This window comes from Cervus canadensis, chromosome 8, assembly GCF_019320065.1.
Source record: "Cervus canadensis isolate Bull #8, Minnesota chromosome 8, ASM1932006v1, whole genome shotgun sequence".
In the NCBI taxonomy this organism is placed as follows: domain Eukaryota; kingdom Metazoa; phylum Chordata; class Mammalia; order Artiodactyla; family Cervidae; genus Cervus; species Cervus canadensis.
The window spans coordinates 44,882,447-44,898,560 of NC_057393.1; the positions used below are offsets into that span (position 1 = coordinate 44,882,447).

The following is a 16,114-nucleotide window of genomic DNA, read 5'->3' on the forward strand; positions in this document are numbered from 1 at the left end:
TACAATCATAAGGGACTTGACTTAGGTCATACCTTAATGGCCTGGTGGTTTTCCCTACTAAATTCAACTTAAGTCTGAATTTTACAATAAGGAGTTAGTGATCTGAACCACAGTCAGCTCCTGGTCTTGTTTTTGCTCACTGTATAGAGCTTCTCTATTTGGGCTGCAAAAAAATATAATCAATCTGATTTTGGTATTCACCAACATGTGATGTCCATGTGTAGAGTTGTCTCTTGTGTTGTTGGAAGAGGGTATTTGCTGTAACCAGTGCATTCTCTTGGCAAAACTCTGTTAGCCTCGTGCCCTGCTTCTTTTGTACTACAAGGTCAAACCTGCCTGTTATTCCAGGTATCTCTTGACTTCCTACTTTTGCATTACAGTCCCCTATGATAAAAATGGATATTTTCTTGATAATTCTATTACCATTTTCTTAATTGTTTTGGGTTCGGGAGTAGAAGGGGATGACAGAGGATGAGATGGTTGGATGCCATCCCTGACTCAGTGAATATGAGTCTGAGCAAGCTCCAGGAGTTTGTGATGGACAGGGAAGCCTAGCATGCTGAAGTCCATGGTATTGCAAAGAGACACCTCTGAGTGAGTAAACTGAGCTATTTTCTGTAAGCCTTTTCCTTCTTTTGTGTTTTTTGCCTAGAAGAGTTCCTTTGGCATTTGTAAAGCTGGTTGGGTGGTGCTGTATTCTCTTTACTTTTGCTTGTCTGGAAAGCTTTTGATTTCTTCATCAAATCTGAATGAGTCTCCCTGGATAGAGTGTTCTTGGTTATAGGTCCATCCCTTTCATCACTTTAAATATATTGTGCCATTCCCTTCTTGCTTGTAAAATTTCTGTTGAGAAACTAGCTAATAGCCTGATGGGAGTTCACTTGTTATATGTTGTCATTTTCCCTTGTTGATTTTAACATTTTATATTTGTCTTTAATTTTGTCAGCTCGACTACTCTGCATCTTGGTGTATTTCTCCTTGGGTTTATCCTACATGGGACTACCTGTGCTTCCTGGACTTGGTTGACTATTTCCTTTCCCATGTTAGCGAAGTTTTCAGCTATTATTTCTTCAAATGTTTTCTCAGGTCCTTTCGCTCTCTTTCTCTTTCTGGGACCCCAATAATGCAAATGTTGGTGAATTTAATATTGTCCCTGAGGTCTCTAAGGCTGTCTTCATTTTTTTTTTTCATTCTTTTGTCTATATTCTGTTGTGTGGCAGTGATTTCCACCATTCCGTCCTCCAAGTCATTTATTCATTATTCCGCCTCAGTTATTCTGCTGTTGATTCCTTCTAGTATATTATTCTTCTGTTTGTTTATTCTTTAGTTCTTATAGATCTTTGGTAGACGTTTCTTGCATCTTCTCCATTGTTTTCCTGAAATCCTGGGTCATCTTCAGTATCATTATTCTGAATTCTCTTTCTGGAAGGTTGCTTATTTTAGCTTCATTTAGTTGTTTTCCTGGGGTTTTATCTTGTCCCTTCATCTAGGACATAACTTTCTGTAAAGTGGATTTTGTTTTAGCCACTGCCGTACTGTGCTTCTTCTTGCTGCTTCTCTCTGTCCTCTGATGGAGGAGGCTAAGAGGCTTGTGTAAGCTTCCTGATGGGAGGGACTGGTGGTGAGAAAAACTGGGTCTTGCTCTAGTGGGCAGGGCCTTGCTCAGTACAGCTTTAATCCAATTGTCTGCTGATGACTGGGCTCCCTCCCTGGTAGTTCTTTGGCCTGAGGTAATCCAGCTCTGGGATCTAAGGGCTCTATGGTACCATTAATGGGAATTCCAAGTGGGTTTATGCCAACAGGAATCTTTTGGGACTGCTTCTCCCAGTGCTCCCATCCCTGTGGAAAGCCCCTGTTGACCTAAGGAAACTCTCCAATACTAGCAGGTATCTTTGGTTAGTCTCCTGTGGGGGTCACTACTCCTTCGCTCTGGATGTTGGTATGAGCAAAATTTTGGTTGTGCCCTCCAAGACTGGAGTCTCTGTTTTTCCCAGTCCTGTGAAAGTCCTGTAATTAAATCCCATGGGCCTTCAAGATCAGATTCATTTGGGATTTCTAGTCCCTTTGTTGGATTCCCAGGCTGGGAAGCCTAACAATGGGGTTCAGAATGTTCACAATGGTGGGAGAAATTCCTTGGTATTCTCCAGTTTGTGGGTCACTCACCCGCAAGATATGGGATTCGATTTCATCTTGATTGTACCCTTCATACCATCTTGTTGCAGCAGCTTCTTTTTCTTTGGATGTGGGGTATCTTCTTTGGGGGAATTCCAGCTTCCACTTGTCAATGGTTGTTCAACATTTAGTTGTGATTTTGGTGCTCTTGTAGGAGGAGCTGAGTGCACATCCTTCTACTCCCATCTTGAAGCAGAAGCTCTAGGACTTATGATACTGTATTAAATATAAGTTTTGAGAGTGAACATCTTGTTCCTATTCCTGAATTTATTGGGAAGGCATGTCCTGACTCTTGTGAATAGTGCTGCAATGAATTTGGGTTGCATATATCTTCTATAATTATGTTTTTCTCCAGGTATATGCTCCAGAGTGGGATTGCTGGGTCATATGTTGTTGTTTAGGCACTAAATTGTGTTCAACTCTTTGCAACCCCGTGGACTGCAGCATCCCAGTATTCCCTGTCCTTCACTGTATCCCAGAGTTTGGTGGCTCATGTAGTAATTTTAGTTTTTTAAGAAACTCTGTACTGTTCTTTGTAGTGCCTGTATCAATTTACATTCCCACCAACAGTGTAAAAGGGTTCTCTTTTCTCCACAGCCTATTCAGTATTTATTGTTCATAGATTTTTTTGATGATGGCCATTCTGACCATGTGACATGATACCTCATTGTAGTTTTGATTTGCATTTCTCTAATAATTAGTGATGCTGAGCATATTTTCACATGTCTCTTGATCATTCATATGTATTCTTTGGAGAAATGTCCTTTTACATCTTCTGCCCATTTTTTTATTGGGTTATTTGCTTGTTTAATATTGAGCTTCACGAGCTATTTGTATAATTTGGGGATTAATATGTTGTCAGTTGCTTCGTTTGCAAATATTTTCTTCCATTTGAGGGCTATCTTTCCATCTTTTTTAATCATTTTCTTTGCTGTGAAAAAGCTTTTAAGTTTAATTAGGCCCCGTTTGTTTATTTTTGCTTTTTATTTTCATTACTATAGGAGGTGGATCAAAGAAGATCTTGCTGCAATTTATGTCAGATAGTGTTCTGCCTATGTTTTCCACTAAGTTTTATAGCATCCAGCCTTGCATTTAGGTCTTTAATCTATTTTAAGTTTATTTGTGTGTATGTTATAAGGGAGTGTTCTAAGGCCATGTAAGGATTCAGCAAGAGGTAAATCACCTGCAACCCAAGAAACACCACTTCTTCTGGGAGAGCTGGTGGTTTGAACAACTGAATTTATTCTTTCAAACTGCTGGAGACTGTAAGTGCAAGATCAGGGTGCCTGCAGGATCAACATTTGAAAAGAGTTCTCTTCTTAGGTTGCAGATGACTCCCTTTTGCTGCATCCTCACATAGGTTGTCCTCTGTGATCTCACAAGGAGAGTGAGAGAGGGAGAGGAAACAAACTTTTTAGTGTTTATTATAAAAGATGCTAATCCTATCATTGGGGGCTGACTCTCTTCTTTGTGGCCCAACTGACCTCATGGGAACCTATTACCTCCCAAAGGCCCTGTCTCCAAATACCATCATGTCAAGAGTGATAGCCTCAACATATGAATATAGACATAACAAAATTCAGTTCATGGCTCATAATAACTGAAATTTGCATTTATAGGAACCATGTGAAGTAAGGACTACCTACAGTTAGGAGATCATGCTAGAGTCGAATATGGTTCAAATATTTAGCATTTATCACTTATGAGACATTAGAAAGAAACTTTAGTCTTTGTAAGCCTTAGTTTACACAACTGTAACATAGGAAAAATATGATCTTTATTATAAGACGGTTGGAAGATTATATAAGGTGTTGCATATAGGGCAAGCTCTTAACAGGCACAGAATAAATGTCTAACATATGTCAGTTCTTTGGTCTACTACATACTCATTATCTAGCACAAGGCTTAAAACATACTTGGTATTCAATCAAGCTATTTAAATGAATAAAACTTAGTTTCTTCACTCTTGGAACAATACTATCAATAAATGAAACTATGTGACACTTTCTTTTCTCATCATGTCAAAATTTATTTTTGGGAAAATTTCAAAACATATTACACTTTCTTTCCTCCTCCACATTCAATATGTAATGGAACAGCAATAAGTGTTCTTTTTAAAATGAAAATTATATGGCATGTGTGAGAATAATAAATACTAGAAAACTGGGTCAATTTTCCTGAAAATTAGCTTCAAAGGAAAAACTGAGAGTAATTTTGTTTATGACTGAATTTAGCAGTTTTATTAATCCTGTTCGCCCTTCTTGGTACAGGACTATCTTTGCACAAATCTACTGGGCTTTCCTAGATACCATCAGATTAACTCATTTGTGCCTTAGAGGCAGAGATAAAGTAATAATTTTTCATATCTCAAGTGTTCTACCTTACAGGAAAGAAATATTATTTTTCATTTAATGAACATTAGCACATGAACAATTAAGCCATAATTGAATGAAGCTAGTCAGCAAAAGGCAAGAGCTTGCCTCTGGGAAGCTGCTGAAGTTGACTGCACTCACATCTGTGGTATTATCTAGTAAGCTGACAGTACCAAAGAGTAGAAATGTACTGAGAGTAACTGTACAGTTTTGGTACCCCCATGTTTTAAAATTTCTTTCTAATAGTAAGCATGCTAGGAGAAATGGTAGTGCTGATAATAAGAGAATGAAACTACTGATTAACCTATAACTATCAAATTACTATTAAAAAAGGCAAATTAAAAATAAAATCTTTATCTGGTTATTAACAACCGCTCTGAGGCTTAGTTTTAATTACTGTAAAAAGACTTTACTTATTCTAAGGTAGGGGTAAGTCATTTAATAAAGTATAGGTTGATTAGAACTTTTATTAAAAACATTAAATAAAGGCTGTTTTAAAATACCTAGCTCCCTAAAGTGAAAGTGAAAGTGTTAGTCACTCAGTCATGTTCAACTCTTTTGTCTCTGTGACCCCATGGACTGTAGCCTACCAGAATCTTCTGTCCATGGAATTCTCCAGGCAAGAATACTAGAGTTGGGTAGCCATTCCCTTCTCCAGGGGATCTTCCCGACCTGGGAATTGAACCCAGGTTTCCTGCATTGCAGGTAGATTCTTTTCCATCTGAGCCACCAGGGAAGCCCTTAGCTCCCTAAACAAACTAAGAATTTCTATGAAATACATGGTATTTTATAGAGAATTGCTATACTGAGAGTATGAAAATAAAAACTGGGAATCCTTACAGGATATGCTGAGCTCCCAGTTGGGGTGTACACTGGGAGGTTTATGTAAAGTAAACCTTTATGGCAGCCAATTTCTTTGGGCCATTTATAGTTTTTAAGAGACTTAGAGAAAGTATATATTTAGAGCTCCTGAAAAGTGTCTTTCTTCAGCCAGGTCTTAGATTAAAATATGTACATGTTCTTTTTGAGATATTTTTTCAGTTTGTTATATTCTGATGCTATAAAAATGCTCATTAAATTTTCATATAAAGAAAGAAAAACTGCCACTTTATCAATTCATTTTTCTATTTGTAACTGCTCCTGACATTTCCCTTTTTGTATTCTTTCCTTTTTGTTTTGCTTTGTTGTTTGAAAATAAAACAGTTAATTGATAAAAGAGATAAAAGGTTACAAAATTATATTATTGAGATAATATATTTATATTCCATAATAGTATAGTGATAATTTTATCAATATTGTAGCATTTTTAATGCTTTTTCCACATATCCCAATTTGAGAAAATACTATTAAGGTGTTTGCAACCTTTTAAACAGGAACACTTCTGTTTTTAAAGTCATTTCTAATGTAATAATGATAAGGTGATATGTTATACAATTAAAAGTAGAAGCCTTTTTTCTATTCTAAAAGTTGTGAATCTTTGTGTCTATTAGTCTATCTTTACATCCTAAATAAAGCACACACACACACACACACACACACGCACACACATAAGATCAAATAGGTTCCTACTGACAGTTTAGTTGTCTTAATTTAAAATAATAAAATTGGTAATTATATTTAGGCAATAGTTTGTGTCTTCCATTTTAATTTCAAGTAAATAGTTGTAGTTAAATAGATCTACCTTTGAATAGTTATTGTGCAGGTGCTGAATATATTTGGAGTATCTGTTTTCACACATCCATCATGATATCAGAAATAAAATAAGTTTCTTTTTCTTCTAGACTTGGATATGATGTTTGTAATATAAATACTTGATATGTTTAATTAGCATACAGAATTATTTCTTTAGATAGTATTTGAGAGTTGACAATCTTTCCTAACATACGTGTTGAAGTTGTTTGGATACTATTACATCTATAGTTTTGCAGTCCCTTTCTCATTTATAGGTCAGAGGGTTAAATATTTGCCAATTGTAATATCCCTTTTTAGTATAACTCTCCCTGTGTTCATTTTAGTGTTAGGTACATTCTTATACCCACACTGTAACTGTGAAATATCTTTTTTTTTTTTGAAATATCTTTAATTTTGATCTCACTGTGAAAAGGTAACATAAAACAGTATTCCAATTAATAAAGTAAAATGGAGGAAAAGATCAACTAGCCACATAACATAGTAATAATAAAAAAATTCTATAAAATATTTTAATTCTTCAATTGTTTGATATATCTTCTATATCAACCATTGGGTCAAATTTGTTAATTGTGTAGGTCAAATATTTCATATCTGAGTATTTGGTCTGTTCCAGTCTACAAAAAACATGATTTCTTTTATATAAAGTCCAAAAAAGCAATAGCACACATATTGTTTGGGGATGTATACCTTATAGTATATCTATCAACTGATATAATATAAGTAACAAGTTTGTTAATATTATTATATATTTTAGTGGTTTGTAGTTCATCAAATGCTTTGCATGTGTTTATATTATTAATGCTGAGATCAATACAGTTCATTTTGTATAGACAAATCCTTTAATTCCCATTGCACAGATTACAAAACTGAGGTAAACATCCTGCAATACGTTGAAGGTAAATGGCATAATGTGAATGTAAAAAGGTATTTCTGACTTCAAATATGTTAGTCTTTAGAATACAGTGATAAAATATAACTATCAAGTCATCTTTCAGTAACAGAATAAATGTTTACTAGACTTGTTTATCTCCTTATATCTAAAACGAAGATCCCATACTTTAAAATAATACAGAAATAAAATTTGAAATTGCATGTTTTCATCTCACAAACCAAATCTCATTTATTTAACTTCACCTATCCCAAAACACAGATACTGGATTTCACAAGGTTGTCTTAGATTCTAGTTGTTGTTGTTGTTTTTTACAATTGGAGTATAATTGAGTTACAATCTTGTGTTACTTTCTGTTGTGTAACAAAGTGAATAAGCTGTTTGTATACATATAGCCCCTCCCTCTAGAGCCTCCCTCCCACCCAACCCCTCTAGGTCATCCCAGAGCACCGAGCTGAACTCCCCGCGTTATACAGAAACTCTCCACTAACTATCTTATTTTATCCATGGTAGTGTCTTCACATCAATGCTACCTCTCAATCCATCCAACCCTCCACTTTCCCCTCTCCCATGTCCACAAATCCATTCTCTACCTCTGATTCTCTATTTCTGCCATGCAAATAATTTCACCAGTATATTTTTCTATATTTCATGCATTAATATACAACATTTGCTTTTCTAACTTCACTCTGTATGACAGGCTCTAGATTCTTCCACATCACTATAAATTACCCAATTTCATCCCTTTTATGGCTAAGCAATATTCCTTTATATATATATACATATATATATATATATATATATAAATAAATATATATGTACCACATATATGTACCACATCTTCTTTATCAGTTCATCTATTGATGAACAGTTAAGTTGCCTCCGTGTCCTGGCTATTGTAAAGAGTGCTGCCAAGAACAGTGGAGTACATGTGTCCTTCTGAATTATAGTTTTCTCAGGGTATATGCCCAGTAGTAGAACTGCTGGGTCATATAGTAGTTCTACTTTTATTTTTTTAAGGAACCTCTATACTGCTCTTCATAGTGGCTGTATCAATTTACATTCCTAGCAACAGTGCAAGAGGGTGCTCTTTTCTCCACACTCTCTCCAGCATTTATTTTTGTAGGTTTTTTTTTTTTTTTTTTAATGATGGCCATTCTGACAGATATGAGGGGATATCTCAATGCAGTTTTAATTTGCTTTTCTCTAATAATTAGAGATGTTGCGCATCTTTTCATGCATCTCTTGGCCTTCTTTATTAACATTTTTGGAGAAATGTCTATCTAGATCTTCTGCCCACATTTTGATTGGGTTGTTTGTTTTGATACTGAGCTGTATGAGTTGCTGGTATATTTTGGAGATTATTCTTTTGCCAGTTGTTTCACTTGCAAACATTTTCTCCCATTCTGAGAGTTGTCTTTTTATGGTTTTCTTTGCTGTGCAAAGGCTTTTAAGTTTAATCAGGGTCCTATTTGTGTATTTTTGTTTTTGTTGTCATTAGTCTAGGAAAGTGGGTCAAAAAAAGATCTTGTTGCAATTTATGTCAAAGAGTGTTCTATCTATGTTTTCCTCTAAGAGTTTTATAGTGTCTGGCCTTACTTTTAAGTCTTTAATCCATTTTGAGCTTATTTTTGTGTATGGTGTTAGGAAGTGTTCTAATTTCATTCTTTTACATGTAGCTGTCCAGTTTACCCAGAATCACTTATTGAGAGGGTTTCTTATCTCCATTGAGTATTCTTGACTACTTTGTCAAAGATAAATTGACTATAGGTGTGTGATTTTATCTCTGGGCTTTTTATCCTGTTCCATTGATCTGTATTTTTGTTTTTGTGCCAGTACCATACTGTCTTGATAACTGTAGCTTTGTATTATAATCTAAAGTCAGGGAGCTGCTACCTCCAGCCCTGATTTCTTTCTCCAAGTTGTTTTGGTTCTTCAGGGTCTTTTGTGCTTCCATACAAATTGTAAAATTTTTGTTTTAGTTCTGTGAAAAATTCCATTGGTAATTTGATAAAGATTACATTGAATCTGTAGATTGTTTTGGGTAGTATAGTCATTTTACTACTCAAAGCTATCTATAAATTCCAGTTGTTATAAGACACATATTTTCCCTTACAAACCCCTTGACCTTCATAGATGTAAATTGACCTTGCTATGCTTTTTGGAGATATTTCCATTACGGTTTCGGTCATGATTGTTTTATTCTGACAACTCTAGATAGAAAAATTTTTAATACTGAATTATCGGTCTTTTGTTACCACCTTTTCAAAGATTAATTTATTCCCTTCTAAGATGACTTATGTACACAGCTTAAGGATATTGTGGTCTTCTGGAGTTTGCTTTAGTTACATGTTTATTTTACTAACTCATTTTCAAAACTATGGATAGAATGGGAAAATATAAAAAGATTAAATTGTGGCAATAGAGATGACTTCTAAACTGTTTCAGTCTCAAGATAAAGCAAGAATGTCAATTCTGTAAAGGCAAGGATTATTCCTCCACAACTTCCCCCATAAGGGCTAGAATAGCAGGCATGCAATAAAAGTGTATTGATGAATGAATGAATGTATAAAGTAGATTACATTATTCCTGAAAATACAGTTAACTTTAGGTTTTCAAGAATTCATAAAAATTGATGAATTCATAATGACATCTTGTTTAAAAGGGTGATTTTTTTTTTTTTTTTCACTCATTTACCAAGGTCAGACCTGAAAAAAGTGAATTAAAGTTGTAGAGAGAGACAAGGCCTGTTGAGAACAAGAACTTGGGAATTGGAAGAAATCAGTTTCTTTCTCACATTTCATAATGTATCTTCAATTATTAGACCTATTTTTTTTTTTTTTTTTGGTCTTTGAAGGCCCAAACAAAAATGAGAAAAATCTACTCAGTTTCTTTTAAATAGAAAGTTCAGAAATTACTTTTTAGCAACTCTCTTTATGAGAAGACAGTAGCTAAAAATAATATAATATTGCATCTGTTTTTCAAACATATTGTTTTCTGTATCATGATCAGTGTTCTATAAATGTCACTTTCCTCCAGTTTTTTTTTTTTTTCTATTTTAGTTCTTCATAATTCACTTAGAAGAAAGAATAGCAAGATATATCTGTGCATTGTTCACAACTGAGATCATGGGTTATTATACTTTGACATTATTTAAAAAATAAGTATAGAGTGGCTAGGAAAGCTCTAAGTGCATTTTACTCCATAAATATTGCTTAGCATTTTTATACTAAAAAACAAGCTTGTGAAAAAGTGTGACTATGATACAGGCTGGAAGTTCCTGAGTACTTATGCTAAAATGGGTCGAGTAGGCACTTAGGGATTTTTGTTTCTGTCCTATATTTTTCAGGTAGATCAGCAATCTTACCCTTATGTTTTTATGATTATACTATCAGAGTAGTTGACATTTATTAAAGCTGTAGAATAGCAGTCAGTACCTTTGTAAAATTCAGTGAAGCAGCAGCAGGGCTAGCCTTAGGAGTAGACAGGGGCAATGTGATGAAATGTGAGCAGCCTCCCAGCTTCTGAATTCTCTCTTTGGTGTGTTGTCTATTGCTCAATATTACCCTTTTATTTCTTAAGATCTCATTGTTTCTGCAGAGTTCCCTGATAATATTCAAATGTCCCTATACCTTGCTGATGAATTTTTAAATTGAGTTTACTTTGTCATTCATGAATTCCTTAATTTTTTCATCAATGCATTCATATTTGAAGGGTGTTGATCTACTAATAAATGGTGAATTTGATCCACATATCAAGTCTTAGTTGAGTCATCTCGTATGAAACCTTCTACCACTTTCAATCTCAATGCCTCTTGAATAGTCATTACCACTATTATTTACAATGAGGGAGTTTATATTTAAGTTTTCCTACTATTCACACTGTATTATTTAGTTACTTGTCTTTCTCCTTCAGTAAAATTCAAGCTCATCAAGGATTATGCTAGTGTCTGCCTAGGTTATCTATAATCTAACCAATGTAATGTCTAGCACATAGTGTCAGTTGTTAAATGTGTGTTTTCTATTTGAGTGTGATTTATTTCATTTTTTAAGTTTATTTTTAAATTGTATTTATGTATTTTGTGGCATGTGGAATTTTTTTTCCCTGACCAGGAATAGAACTCATGCTCCTTGCATTGGAAGTGCAGAGTTTTAACCACTGGACCATCAGGAAAGTCTCTTGTTAAATGTTTGCTGACTGACAAAATAAATGTATGAAAAATTAATAAATATTAGTGATAAGGTATCTGCTTTAAAGGCACTGCTTTCAAGACAAAGACTCACTTCATCTTTGATTAGGACTCTGGTCAATAGAAGGTGAATCATAGTGTCAGAAATATTTTCCAAAATCGGAATGGGATTTACTACAATAATGGATTTATTATGGTCAAAAACTTTTAATCAGCACTTATTATTCTCACTTTGATATTTTCAAGTCAATTATGCCATTCTAATCTTCTATATGGGAGGGAAAAATAAATAGAATTTTTTAATGGTCTAGGTGAAGTTATGGAAGAGTTTAACTGTTTCTCTTTAATATTCAACAGTTGAAGGAACTACATAATCCTATTATATTCATATTTCTTACCAGAAAACAAAAACCAACTAACTGGTTTGGAGGAACAAAATAAAACTGTGTCTTGGTTTATTATTAATATTTTAACCATGCAAGTTATCTCTTAAAACTCACGTGACTATCCAGTTTTTCAAATATCAGTATCAGTTCAGTCACTCAGTCGTGTCTGACTCTTTGTGACCCCATGAACTGCACCAAACCAGGCCTGCCTATCTATCACCAACTCCCAGAGTTTACCCAAAATAATGTCCATTGAGTCGGTGATGCCATCCAACCATCGCATCCTCTGTCGTCCCCTTTTCCTCCTGCCTTCAATCTTTTCCAGCATCAGGGTTGTTTTTTGTTTTTTTTTTTTTTTTCAAATGAGTCAGTTCTTCACATCAGGTGGCCAAAGTATTGGAGTTTAACCTTCAACATCAGTCCTTCCAATGAACACTCAGGACTGATCTCCTTTAGGATGGACTGGGTGGATCTCCTTGCAGTCCAAGGGACTCTCAAGAGTCTTCTCCAACACCACAGTTCAAAAGCATCAATTCTTCAGCTCTCAGCTTTCTTCACAGTTCAACTCTCACATCCATATATGACCACTGGAAAAACGATAGCCTTGACTGGACAGACCTTTGTTGAACAGGGAGGACTGGTGTGCTGCTATTCATGGGGTCGCAAAGAGTCAGACATGACTGAACTGAACTGAACTGAAAACTTATGGCAAGTGTACCCTCATTCTTATTTAGCCATACTCTTGTGTCCTCCTGAGGTGATTCAAAACTCCACTTTTGCTTTAAATAGAATATTATAGGTCTTTCAGATATCAATGTATAACTCAATTTAATATGTTAGAAATATTTTCTGATATATATTTGACATGAATAGATAAAAATAGTCAGCTTTAAGATTTTGGTGATAATTTTGGTGGATTCAAGAGCATAGGGGTAAGTATTAAGTCTATACAAGTTACTGTTAGTGTTTTCTTGTGGGTAACCCAGCATTAATTAATTTGGTATTAGGCAACAACACTCTTGCCCTCTCTATATAAATAGCTTATTATATACCCAGCCTCAGCACTTATACTATGTTTACTAGAATTTATGCAAAAGTCTAGAAAAATAAAGGATGTATATTTACACATGTATGCATATATTTGTCTTCTATAAAAATAAAGGAGTCTGTGGGGTTGCAAGGAATCCAACATAACTTGGAAACTATATATATATATAACAAATATATATATGGCATTTAAAAAATATACAAACTAATGCTACAATCTCTTAAATTTGGACTTTCTGGGGAAGTACTTAGGGTGTATGATTTAGCAAGAATATGGATCAGGCTCTTCATTTTTCCTCTCTTCCTAAAATCGGGGGAAAATTATGTGTCTCTTGATACACAGATATAAGATTATAACCTACACACATACGTGTATGATACAAATATATAAATAATTCCAGCAGAATCAAAACATGGTATAATTTGAAGAAAATGTGAAAAACTAAAATATTGATATATAAATATCAATATACATAAATATAGTCAGGTAGAATGTAAGATTGTAATTACAGTCTTTGATTCTTAGACAAAGAATTTAAATGAAGAATTAAAACTTGAAAATGTGTGTAATTTCCTCAAGGATACAAAATTAGTATAAGTGTTTAGCCTTTACTTGCTTTTCTAACTTTGTTGGGTTTAATCTCATGTGCTAGAAACACAGAAAGTAGACAGGCAATAAATCACATTAAATTATTAAATAGTAAAGGAACTAGAACTCATCATAATGATATTTGGATCAGTTTTATAATGGATTCCATTATGAAGTGTCTGCTAAGATCATTGTCATTACCATCAAAACATGTTTAATATGCTTCCTTAGGCAGTGTTGACCTCCATGCGTCTACCTCTACTCATATTTAAAGAGAATTTGACAAGATTTATTAAATATTTGCACAGGAAAGGACCTCTTTTTTTTTGCTTCTCTCTTTTTCTTCCCTTTCATATGAGTTGTCAAACATAGCAATTCTCTCAATTGAGAATGAGAATAGTAAAAAGAGTAGATTTTAAAATATTGTTGCTAAGTTTTCTTTCATGAAAGTCAAAAAGTAAGATTATAATATATCCTGACTTTGGTATAAGTCAAATATTTAAACTTGAAAATAATATTGTATGTTCTACTTTCAATTTTTCACTATTTTTTTCAACTATTTTAATGTTTTAAAGCAACATTAAAAAATACTTATGGCATTTGTATTACAATACTTATGGAAAACATATATAAGGCAGTACTTTTCTTCTTCTACCTCTGGCTCTGATATGTTTATAAATGGTACCACCAATTACCACTTTTAGTTGCTTCATCATGTCTATGGATTTCTATCTATTGGAAATTCATTGCCCACTCATGAGATAGTAAGACACATATAAACACAAGAAACCCTTGTTGGATGGCAAAGAAATTCTATTGTCTATGAAAGATTAGCTAAGCTTGGGCCTTCATCTTCATGTAGTAGTCTGAATTACTATTCTTGAATTCTAGATCTGATCTAAAAACCCTGATGTCAGAACCAGCATAATTTCCAACTCCTAGTATGTATTGAGGTCACAAACTACAAAAAATCTTATAGGAAAATTTTATGTGTCTTCTTGGGCAAAAATATCTGAAAGAACCTGTCGTGTGACAAAGTATTCCATGGCGTAACTCTCATTTCCTCTGATGGGTTCTTTATTTCACTGTTTCCAGCATATTAGAGTTTCCAGAAAGTAGAAATTATTCCAATCAGAACTATTGCCCACACTTTTGGCTTCTAACATGGTCTGGAAATCCCCAAAATCTAACTCTGAGCTAGAAAATGTACTCTATTTCCTTTTATAAAGTGTTTTATAAACACTTCATTAAAATTTATTTGGCACAATTATCTATCTCATTTTTAACTTTCTTAACATTTGCTTACTGGAATGGAACACTTTTTAAAATTTATTTATTTTTAAATTTTTTATTGTTTATTGGGATATTGCTTTACAATGTTGTGGTAGTTTCTGCTGTACAGTGAACTGAATCAGCTATATGTATACATACATCTCCTCTCTCTCCAACCTCCCTCCCATCCCACACCTCCCCACCCCACCCATTTGGTCATCACAGAGCACCTGAGCTTCCTGCGCTTTATAGCAGGCTCCCACTAGCTGTGTTAGTCCCAATCTCACAATTCATCTTATTCTCCCCTTTCTCTTGTGTCCACATGACTATTCTCTATATCGGTGTCTTGCTTCCTGTCCTGCAAATAGGTGCATCTGTACCAATTTTATAGATTCCACATATATTCATTAATGAACGGTATTTTTTTTTCTCTTTCCAACTTACTTCATTTTATATGGCAGAGTCTAGGCATATCTATGTCTCTACAAAAGACTGTAGTTTGTTCCTTTTAGTGGCTGAGTAATACTCCTTTGTATATATGTACCACATCTTTTTTATCCATTAATCTGTCAGACACTTAGGTTGCTTTCAGGTCCTGGTACACTGGGGTACATATCTCCTTTTGAATTATGGTTTTCTAAGGATATATGCGAAGAGTTGACTCATTGGAAAAGATCCTGATGCTGGGAGGGATTGGGGGCAGGAGGAGAAGGGGACGACAGAGGATGAGATGGCTGGATGGCATCACCGACTCGATGGACATGAGTTTGAGTAAGCTCTGGGAGTTGGTGCTAGACAGGGAGTCCTGGCATGCTGCAATTCATGGGGTCGCAAAGAGTGGGACACAACTGAGCAACTTAACTGAACTGAACTGAAGGATATATGACCAGTAGTGGAATTGCTAGGTCATATGGTAGTTCTATTTTTAGTCTTTTAAGGAACCTCTATTGTTCTCTGCAGTGGTTGTATTAATTTACATTTCCATCAACAGTGCAAGAGAGTTCCCTTTTCTCCACACCCTCTTCAGCATTTATTGTTTATATACTTTTTGAAAATGGCTATTCTAATGGGTATGAGGTGATAACTCATTGAAGTTTTGATTTGTATTTCTCTAGAAATCAGTGACGTCGAACATCTTCTCACATGCCCCTTGGCCATCCATGTGTCTACTTTGGAGAGATGTCCATTTAGGTCTTCTGCCCTTTTTTTTGATTGGATTGTTTATTTTTTTATGATATTGAGCTGCATGGGCTGCTTGTGTATTTCAATGATTAATCCTTTGTCAGTTATTTCATTTGCAAATATTTTCTCCCATTCTGAGGTTGTCTTTTTGTCTTGTATAAATTTCCTTTGCTGTGCAAAAGTGTTTAAGTTTAATTAGTTTTTGTTTATAATTTGCTTATTTCTGCTTTTATGTTCATTACTCCAGTGGGTAAGTCAAAAAAGACCCTGCTGTGGTTTATGTCAAAGAGTGTTTTTCTTATGTTTTCTTCTACTAGTTTTATA

The 16,114-nt window shown here is 34.5% G+C and overlaps 1 protein-coding gene across 1 annotated transcript in view; it reads right to left on the reverse strand.

Moving 5' to 3' along the window:
* Positions 1 to 16,114, reverse strand: part of PCDH15 (protocadherin related 15) — a 1,286,954-nt gene that overhangs the window by 712,807 nt on the left and 558,033 nt on the right. The gene's annotated exons all lie outside the window — the stretch shown is intronic.